The 11,320-nt window shown below is 37.7% G+C and overlaps 1 long non-coding RNA gene across 1 annotated transcript in view; it reads left to right on the top strand.

The window, feature by feature from the left end:
• Positions 1-1,897: 1,897 nt before the first annotated feature.
• LOC137237447 (uncharacterized) overlaps positions 1,898-11,320 on the top strand; it is a 297,015-nt gene continuing 287,592 nt past the window's right edge. The window contains exons 1-2 of the long non-coding RNA XR_010948958.1: positions 1,898-2,052; positions 3,371-3,495. This is a non-coding gene — a long non-coding RNA (uncharacterized lncRNA). The remainder of the gene's footprint in view (positions 2,053-3,370; positions 3,496-11,320) is intronic.

Raw genomic sequence — 11,320 nt, 5'->3', positions numbered from 1 at the left:
TTATGTAATCTATTGTATACTGCCATAAAATCAGATTAAATACGGAAAAGCACACAAACCCCATTATTAAGTTATATTTGTTCCCAAACTAATTATGTGATCTCTTGCATACTGCCACAAAACCAGATTAAATACGGAAAAGCACACATACCCCACTTATTAAGTTATATTTGCTCCCAAAATAATTATTTAATCTATTGTATACTGCCACGAAACCAGATTTAATACGGAAAAGCACACATACTCCACTTATTAAGTTATATTTGTTCCCATACTAATTATGTAATCTATTGTATACTGCCATAAAATCAGATTAAATACGGAAAAGCACACAAACCACATTATTAAGTTATATTTGTTCCCAAACTAATTATGTAATCTATTGTATACTTCCATAAAATCAGATTAAATACGGAAAAGCACACAAACCACATTATTAAGTTATATTTGTTCCCAAACTAATTAGGTGATCTATTGTATACTGCCACGAAACCAGATTTAATACGGAAAAGCACACATACCCCACTTATTAAGTTATATTTGTTCCCAAACTAATTATGTAATCTATTGTATACTGCCATAAAATCAGATTAAATACGGGAAAGCACACAAACCACATTATTAAGTTTTATTTGTTCCCAAACTAATTATGTAATATATTGTATACTGCTTTAAGACCAGATTAAATACGGAAAGGCACACATACCCCACTTATTAAGTTATATTTGTTCCCAAACTAATTATGTGATCTATTGTATACTGCCACGAAACCAGAATAAATACGGAAAAGCACACATACCCCACTTATTAAGTTATATTTGTTCCCAAACTAATTATGTAATCTATTGTATACTGCCATAAAATCAGATTAAATACGAAAAAGCACACACATTATTAAGTCATATTTGTTCCCAAACTAATTATGTGATCTCTTGCACACTGCCACAAAACCAGATTAAATACGGAAAAGCACACATACCCCACTTATTAAGTTATATTTGTTCCCAAACTAATTATGTAATCTATTGTATACTGCCATAAAATCAGGTTAAATACGGAAAAGCACACAAACCCCATTATTAAGTTATATTTGTTCCCAAACTAATTATGTGATCTCTTGCACACTGCCACAAAACCAGATTAAATACGGAAAAGCACACATACCCCACTTATTAAGTTATATTTCTTCCCAAACTAATTATGCGATCTATTATAAACTGCCACAAAACCAGATTAAATACGGAAAGGCACACATACCCCACTTATTAAGTTATATTTGTTCCCAAACTAATTATGTGATCTATTGTATACTGCTACAAAACCAGATTAAATACGGAAAAGCACACATACCCCACTTATTAAGTTATATTTGTTCCCAAACTAATTATGTAATCTATTGTATACTGCCATAAAATCAGGTTAAATACGGAAAAGCACACAAACCCCATTATTAAGTTATATTTGTTCCCAAACTAATTATGTGATCTCTTGCACACTGCCACAAAACCAGATTAAATACGGAAAAGCACACATACCCTACCCCACTTATTAAGTTATATTTGTTCCCAAACTAATTATGTGATCTATTGTATACTGCTACAAAACCAGATTAAATACGGAAAAGCACACATACCCCACTTATTAAGTTATATTTCTTCCCAAACTAATTATGTAATCTATTGTATACTGCCATAAAATCAGATTAAATACGGAAAAGCACACAAATCCCACTTGCTAAGTTATATTTGTTCGCAAATTAATTATGTGATCTATTTTGTCACATCACTTACAAAATGCAACCTTAGAAATACTACCAATGAATGCAACACTGTTACATTTGAACAATTGCCGTATACCGAAATTCCAACGAGAGTCAGTCTGTGAGTGAACACTAGCGAGCAATGCGATTGGAAAGAAACTAAAACCGAATCGTCTATTTTAACAATCATTTTCAGATATATTAACTACATCATTTTTCTTATAATTAAAGCAAGCTAATTTACATTAAACTTTATAGTATTTATTAAAAACGGTCATCCCTTACGGATGCAGGTAAGTGTAAAACCTACATTCGTGACTATTGTATACTGCCATAAAACCAGATTAAATACGGAAAAGCACACATACCCCACTTATTAAGTTATATTTGTTCACAAACTAATTATGTGATATGTTGTGAACACAGGGCATACGGTGTGGTAGACGGAGCACGCTAGTATCACACCACGGTGGCCGCCGTCTCGTTTACATACCAAGATTTATATTCCATTGGTTATTGCATTTTCTTTTCTAGCTAAAGTGTTACGCTTTTTATACGCCGCGCAAGGGTGTTGTTCTATTCTAAAAAAAACAGGCAACGCCTTTACGGGATATTTCGTTCTTTTGTGAAAATTGTTGCCTGCTCGCAACGCAAAAGCATTACACTTTTACCCTGTATAAAATGGCGGTGTGGCAGTGCAACTCTGTGAAACTCTCAATTCGCTCTTAAGTTCCACATATACTCTGTTAATGTGCAGACTCTATTAAGGCTTTACCATTTACTTACCATTTATTTAGGCAACAATTTATTTCAGAAAAGAAAACGCTATTAATTTCAACACTTAGTGTAAATAATAAATATTTATTAAATTTTTCGAATTTAAAGTGAACAAAGTCTATGACCTTCTTTTACAGTTCTTTTATTATTTTATGGTGTTTAATTATTTTCATGCAATTAAAAACTCTTTTTTAATCCCAAAGAAGTATAATCGCCTGCATAAGTAATCGCAACCATTTTTTCTAATAGGTTGGTCTCTCGACTACTTCCCGGAAAAATAAAGTTTTCTAAATATTACCTATGTACCAAATTTCAAGAAAATCCCTTAAGAAACAATCCTTCGCCATTTAAACTTCTTGCCCTGACTGCCTGCGTAGTGAAACACAAAACTCGTTCGTATTGTGCTCGAGTTGTGCGTGCATTCGTACATGCACCGAGGTTGCCTGTCTTGTGTGTTTCAATGCACACTAAGAGTTTTCTCTAATAACGTGACAAACATAATACACAAAAAACAATTCGAGTTTCTCCAATTGTTTTATTACTTTGTGTTTGACAGTGTGCATTGTAAAGTCGAATACTACATCATGGAATTGTGCTGATGAACACTCCCGTTGCAGGTGCGTCAAGGTGCCAATCATCTACCGCACTCTTTATATAACTATGTTAATACAGTTTTTACACTGAAATTTCTTTTAAATCTTAAATCAAGTTTGTTATCATTCATTACATTTTTGATTTATTCGACATTTGTAAGTTTGTAGTTGTGATCTTTATAGTTTTGACACAATTAATTGTTGTCTGCTTGCTTTCTTTATATTTCGTTTACTAATTTAGGTGGAAGATGTAGAACGCATGTAAGTGGGAGTACGAGTGGGAGTGGAACCAACACGTATATGAGCGATATATCCGTAATTCTTTGAAAGGTATCCAATATTTCTTGTATGGATTCCATATATGAGGTAATTAAATGCGGTGGTTTAGAGGGAGTGGAAGAGGGATTAATCATGAGAATAAGAGCGGGAGTGGAAATTAGATAGGGAGTGAAATGAGGATTGGGTTCTGGAGTGAGTGCGGAAATTGCAGTGAGAAGGGAGTGGAGATGAAGGGTAAAAGGAAAGGAAAGGAATAAGAATGCGAAATGGATGAAAAAGTAATAAAGTTGTGGTCTGTTCGGTCTGTTCGATGATATAGAGGGTGATAAAAGAAAACTTTCCATCATCACAACGCCAAATTGGTAAACATATTTTGACTTATCCATAGATATATGTATACTAGCATCGGTTATTGGTGCCTTAATCTAAAATATGTGATAACTTCATAAAACAGAAAATGTGAAAAATTTCGAAACGAAAAACATAATCTCCAACATGTGAATGAATTCGCCAGCGCAAAAATTTATAGATTATGGATTTTGGTGAAAACCAAAAACCAATTGGTTGGCTATGGTATCGTTATGACTAAGGCGTTATTCTATGACTTCAATAACTGATTACGTCGATTGGATCATATGTTTTACACGGAGTTTGCCAGGACATCGAAGTAGTTGTGCCACAATTTCCTATTTATCTCATGATCTATTCATACACGAGGGAACTTTACGGTAGTGATCGAACTTTGGTCTGACAATTTAAGACATTTACATACTTACGTACAACTTTCATTGCATACAATAAACAAATTTATTTACTTGCAATCATAACAATTTATTTTTACATTATATATAAAACAAATATCGCCAGTTCGACTGTTGATTGGAATGCCACCATATCTCAACGGCTGCTTCGAAAAAGACCTATCTCAAACTGTTTCGAAATTCGGTGTTCTGTCGAGTAGGGTGATATTCCACTCAACAGTGAATTTATAACAACACTCTTTAACATGCATGGGGTCCTAAAAATTCTCTAACTCTTTCATTTGTTGTATCTGTAAATAAACTCGGAGGGTGGGGCCGTGTGTAGAAGTCCACGAAAGTGGGGAAAGCTTCTGACCGCCATTCACCTGGGAATGGCCAGTGCGATTCTTTTGCATGCGGTTCAAGCAGCTCACTACTGCCGGTCGCTTGCGGCCAAGTATCCTCTGGGTAGCCGCTAAACACCCATTTAGCGGTGAGCTAATGTGAGAAGGCGACAACCTGGCTAGGCCACTCTGACATAATCGGTTTAAGGGCTAGCCGGGGGAGATTTCATCGGCAGCGTCTGTACACCTCTAGGTGCGGCTGCAAGCGGGCGTCTGTCTTGGAGCAAGCGGCTCGCTATATAAACGTGCCAAGTAATATTTTCACCCCCGCTGAGCGGGTTGTGCGCTGGGCTTGGGACCCGCCACGTAAAACCATACTCCAATGAAATATAACAACAAGCCTCGGATAAATACACTCTCTATTGATGACGACCATGGCAAACGTTTGAAGGACAATGAATTGAGGGCATGCACCTGGAACGTCCGCTCCCTGAATGGGATTGGTGCAGATGCCCGGCTGGTTGATGTCCTCGTCAAAGCAAAATCTGACATCACCGCCATCCAAGAAATGCGTTGGACGAAGCAAGGAAGAAAGAAGATCAAAAATTGTGACATATATTGGAGTGGCCATGCGAATAAGCGCAGTTTCGGCGTCGGATTCGTGGTGGGAGAGAGACTTTGTCGCCAAGTGCTGGTGTTCACGCCTGTGGACGAGCGTCTCGCCGCTATTCGAATAAAAGCAAAATTTTTTAATATATCATTCATCTGCGCCCATGCGCCGACAGAGGAGAAAGACGATGAGGTGAAAGACACTTTTTATGAACAATTAGAACGCACATACGAGCGCTGCCCCCGTCATGATATAAAAGTCGTGCTTGGCGACTTTAACGCCAGGGTGGGCAAAGAAGGTGTTTTTGGCCCTACAGTCGGAAAGTTCAGCCTACACAATGAAACTTCTCCTAACGGACTGAGGCTGATTGACTTTGCCGGTGCTCGAAACATGGTCATATCAAGCACGAGGTTCATGCATAAAAAGATACATCAAGCTACATGGCTGTCTCCTGATCGAAATACTCGCAATCAGATCGATCACGTTGTGATAGACGGACGGCATGCCTCCAGTGTTTTAGATGTGCGAACGATCCGAGGACCTAACATCGATTCGGACCATTATCTCGTTGCAGCCAAAATACGCACCCGCCTCAACGCGGCTAAAAACAAGGAACAAAAAACACAAGGAAAGCTAGACGTCGAAAAGCTTCAATCACAACAGACTGCCAATGATTTCGCAACTCGACTCTCACACCTGCTCTCTGAGGGCACAACTCATCCTGAAGGAATACAGGAGCAGTGGGAGCATATCTCCAAAGCACTTCATACTGCCGCCGAGGAAAAAATTGTTTACCGGCGGCCACGAAAAAACAACTGGTATGATGAAGAATGCCGCGTTGCAACCGAAAGAAAGGACGCTGCCTACAGGGCTACGTTAAAAGCGAGCGCGACAAGAGGAGTGTGTGAACGCTATCGTGAGTTGAAAAGGGAAGCGAGACGCCTTTTCAGGAAGAAAAAAGCAGAAGCAGAAAGGCGTGAGTGCGAGGAGCTTGAGCTGCTAGCCACCAGGAATAACGCCCGAAAATTCTACCAAAAAATACGGCGACAGACGGAAGGTTTTAAGACCGGGGCAAACTCCTGTAGGAATGAAAACGACGACCTTGTAACTGATGTCCAGAGAGTGCTTAGATTATGGAGGGAACACTTCTCTGCTCTCCTAAATGGAGGCAGCAATTCACCGCGCAGAGATGAAGAACCCGATCCCGCAATCGATGATGATGGAATATATGTCCCCCCGCCCGATTATGACGAAGTTAGAATAGCAATAACCAGATTGAAAAACAACAAGGCCGTGGGCGCTGATGGATTTCCTGCGGAGCTATTCAAGTTCGTCGGCGAGGAGTTGGTAAGGCGCATGCAGCAGCTTCTTAGCAAAATATGGGCGGACGAAAGCATGCCCGACGGTTGGAATCTAAGTGTTCTTTGCCCAGTCCACAAGAAGGGGATACTGCAAAATGCACCAACTATCGTGGAATCAGCCTTCTTAATATCGCATATAAGGTCCTTTCAAGTGTATTGTGCGAAAGATTGAAGCCCACCGTGAACCGGCTGATTGGACCTTATCAGTGCGGCTTCAGACCTGGTAAATCTACCATCGACCAGATTTTCACAATGCGCCAAATCTTGGAAAAAACCCGTGAAAAGAGAATCGACACACACCACCTCTTCGTCGACTTTAAAGCCGCCTTCGACAGCACGAAAAGGAGCTGCCTATATGCCGCTATGTCTGAATTTGGTTTCCCCGCAAAACTTATACGGCTGTGCAAAATGACGTTGAGCAACACCATCAGTTCAGTCAGAATTGGGAAGGACCTCTCCGAGCCGTTCGAAACTAAACGAGGTTTCAGACAGGGTGACCCCCTATCGTGCGATTTCTTTAATTTGATGCTGGAGAAAATTATACTAGCTGCAGAACTTAACCGCACTGGAACAATATACTATAAAAGCGTGCAATTACTGGCATATGCTGATGACATTGATATCATCGGCCTAAACACCCGCGCTGTTAGTTCTGCTTACTCCAAGCTGGAAAAAGAAGCGGTAAAGATGGGTTTGATGGTGAATGAGGACAAAACGAAGTACCTGCTGTCATCGAGCAAAGAGTCAGCGCATATGACCCTTGGCAACCACGCTACTGTTGGCAGCCATAATTTCGAAATAGTAAAAGACTTCGTTTATTTGGGAACCAGCATCAACATTAGCAACAACATCAGCACTGAAATCCAGCGAAGAATCAATCTTGCCAATAAATGCTACTTTGGACTAGGTAGGCAATTGAAAAGTAAAGTCCTCTCTCGGCGAACGAAAATCATACTCTACAAGTCACTTATCGTACCCGTCCTGCTATATGGGGCAGAAGCATGGACCATGACAACAGCAGATGAAGCGGCTTTGGGAGTGTTCGAGAGAAAAGTTCTTCGAAAGATTTATGGACCTCTACGCGTTGGCGATGGCGAGTACCGAAGAAGATTTAATGATGAGCTGTACGAGCTATACGCAGACATCAACATAGTCCAGCGAATTAAAACGCAGCGGCTGCGCTGGCTAGGCCATGTTATGCGAATGAAAGATGATGCTCCGGCCAAGAAAGTGTTTCTATCGGAACCCGCCTATGGAAGCAGAGGTAGAGGGCGGCCCCACTCCGTTGGAAGGACCAGGTGGAAAACGATTTAAACTCCCTTGGTGTGACCAATTGGCGCCGGTTGGCGGAGCGAAGGAGCGACTGGCGCGCCTTGTTGGACGGCCATAACCGTTTAGACGGTTAAGCGCCAATTAAGTAAGTAAGTAAGTAAGTAAGTAAATAAACTCGGAACATTGCGCCTATCAGTACCATCGTGTGCCACCGCACATAGATAGCCCATCGCAATTGCCCCTGCTCCAGAATCTCTTTTACTCAGAATACCTCCTCTATTTTCAGCACAAATGATTGTGTTTGGTATATCACCATAAAAGTTCTCGCATTGATCATTTTGTATTATATTCATTCTAATAGTTTTGAGAAGAGGATTAGGAACCGGATCATGTAAATTTATCGGACCCCATCCATTAACTTTAATACTCGTGCCCGGTTCTAATCCGAAAAAGGGAAGCTTTACATGCATTACTGCAAAAGGCTGCCATATAAAATCTTCATTCACTTTTACAACAGCTATATTCATAAATGATGATTCTCGTTTATAATGCTCATCAAAAAATATATGCTGCACTTTGCGTTGTTGACCACCTCCTCTGTTTAAATAACGTATATCAGCTACACCAGCTAGAACGTCGATATTCGTCCATTGTTTCCCGAATACGCAATGTGCAGCTGTAACCACGCAATTTGTAGAGATTATGGAACCAACGCAAATATACTCGGAACAATCAAATATTGATACCGAATGTGGACTGTGCTTTATTTCTATATATGTTCCAATTAGTTTTTGAAATGTCGCATTCGTATAGGATAGAAGGCAGCGTAGAACGACAAAAAGGATCGTGAAAATATTGCGCGAATTCATTTCGTTTAAGAACTTTTTCTTTACTTTTTAAATATGAAGTACACCGAGATAAATTTTGTGGGCGCTATTTATACCTAATTGAGCAAAATAATGAGCATATTTAATTAATAACGATAATGGAAAGTTTTTATTAGTTAAACAAAGAGATTAATATTTTTAAAAGAAAATTTCCTGGTAATTGTTTGCTTATATAAATGTATATTTGCACAGTTGAAAGGTGTTATCTAACAGATACGTGTACAATAGGCCGGGTCGATTTGTGGGCAGGCAAAAAAATCGCCCATTGCTCTATAAAAATCATATTCTAGGGATCAAAATAAGAAACCTTTCCGAAGGAACCGTACCTCTAAAACGAATTCTGATGTCTCCCAATTTGGGTCGAACTTTTGGGTAGGGGCAAATTTTGAAAAATCCCACTTTGACCCATTTAGAGTGCTCCAATCGAGTCCAAATGTATAACCGACCCCCACTAACTTTGGAGGCCCGACCCACCGATGCCAGTGGTACACCCCCTGGACCCCTCTAGGGGTTCACCATACAAACATTTCAAAAAATCGCCGGTTTTGCACTTTACATGAAAAAATCAGCTAAATGGCTATGTTTTTTCTTTATTTATTTGTAATAATATTTATTATTTATTTATAATAATATCTATTTTTTCTCTTAAGAAATTTATTTAGTCAGAACATATGTAAATGAAAAAATTAATTTAAGTGAGTTATAGATAAGAAACTAAAAAAAAATTATTGTTTGAAGTCTTTTTTACTTTCAAGTCTGGGCAATTTCGCACGGCTTTCTAATGTCGTCGCCATTACAGCCTCTACATTTTCCGGTATAACCCGTTTGGAAACGCTAGCTAGCAACTGAATATGTTGTTCCATTCCTTGTATGTGTGATGGAATTTTTGGATCATTAAACGGTGGGTCATCTTGATTTAAATATTCATTCAATGTATATATTATATATAGTTATATTTGTTCCCAAACTAATTATGTGATCTCTTGCACACTGCCACAAAACCAGATTAAATACGGAAAAGCACACATACCCCACTTATTAAGTTATATTTGTTCCCAAACTAATTATGTAATATATTGTATACTGCCACAAGACCAGATTAAATACGGAAAAGCACACATACCCCACTTATTAAGTTATATTTGTTCCCAAACTAATTATGAAATCTATTGTATACTGCCATAAAATCAGATTAAATACGGAAAAGCACACAAACCCCGTTATTAAGTTATATTTGTTCCCAAACTAATTATGTGATCTCTTGCACACTGCCACAAAACCAGATTAAATACGGAAAAGCACACATACCCCACATATTAAGTTATATTTGTTCCCAAACTAGTTATGTAATATATTGTATACTGCCATAAAATCAGATTAAATACGGAAAAGCACACAAACCCCGTTTAAGTTATATTTATTCCCAAACTAATTATGTGATCTCTTGCACACTGCCACAAAACCAGATTAAATACGGAAAAGCACACATAGCCCACTTATTAAGTTATATTTGTTCCCAAACTAATTATGTAATATATTGTATACTGCCATAAAATCAGATTAAATACGGAAAAGCACACATATCCCACTTATTAAGTTATATTTGTTCCCAAACTAATTATGTAATCTATTGTATACTGCCATAAAATCAGATTAAATACGGAAAAGCACACATACCCCACTTATTAAGTTATATTTGTTCCCAAACTAATTATGTAATCTATTGTATACTGCCATAAAATCAGATTAAATACGGAAAAGCACACATATCCCACTTATTAAGTTATATTTGTTCCCAAACTAATTATGTAATCTATTGTATACTGCCATAAAATCAGATTAAATACGGAAAAGCACACATACCCCACTTATTAAGTTATATTTGTTCCCAAACTAATTATGTAATCTATTGTATACTGCCATAAAATCAGATTAAATACGGAAAAGCACACATATCCCACTTATTAAGTTATATTTGTTCCCAAACTAAATATGTAATCTATTGTATACTGCCATAAAATCAGATTAAATACGGAAAAGCACACATACCCCACTTATTAAGTTATATTTGTTCCCAAACTAATTATGTAATCTATTGTATACTGCCATAAAATCAGATTAAATACGGAAAAGCACACATACCCCACTTATTAAGTTATATTTGTTCCCAAACTAATAATGTAATCTATTGTATACTGCCATAAAATCAGATTAAATACGGAAAAGCACACATACCCCACTTATTAAGTTATATTTGTTCCCAAACTAATTAGTAATCTATTGTATACAGCCATAAAATCAGATTAAATACGGAAAAGCACACATACCCCACTTATTAAGTTATATTTGTTCCCAAACTAATTATGTAATCTATTGTATACTGCCATAAAATCAGATTAAATACGGAAAAGCACACATATCCCACTTATTAAGTTATATTTGTTCCCAAACTAATTATGTAATCTATTGTATACTGCCATAAAATCAGATTAAATACGGAAAAGCACACATACCCCACTTATTAAGTTATATTTGTTCCCAAACTAATTATGTAATCTATTGTATACTGCCATAAAATCAGATTAAATACGGAAAAGCACACATATCCCACTTATTAAGTTATATTTGTTCCCAAACTAATTATGTAATCTATTGTATACTGCCATAAAATCAGATTATATACGGAAAAGCACACATA

This window comes from Eurosta solidaginis, chromosome 1, assembly GCF_040869045.1.
Source record: "Eurosta solidaginis isolate ZX-2024a chromosome 1, ASM4086904v1, whole genome shotgun sequence".
In the NCBI taxonomy this organism is placed as follows: Eukaryota; Metazoa; Arthropoda; class Insecta; order Diptera; family Tephritidae; genus Eurosta; species Eurosta solidaginis.
The sequence above is the reverse complement of the archived record's forward strand: the minus strand, read 5'-3'. Positions and strand labels throughout refer to the sequence as shown.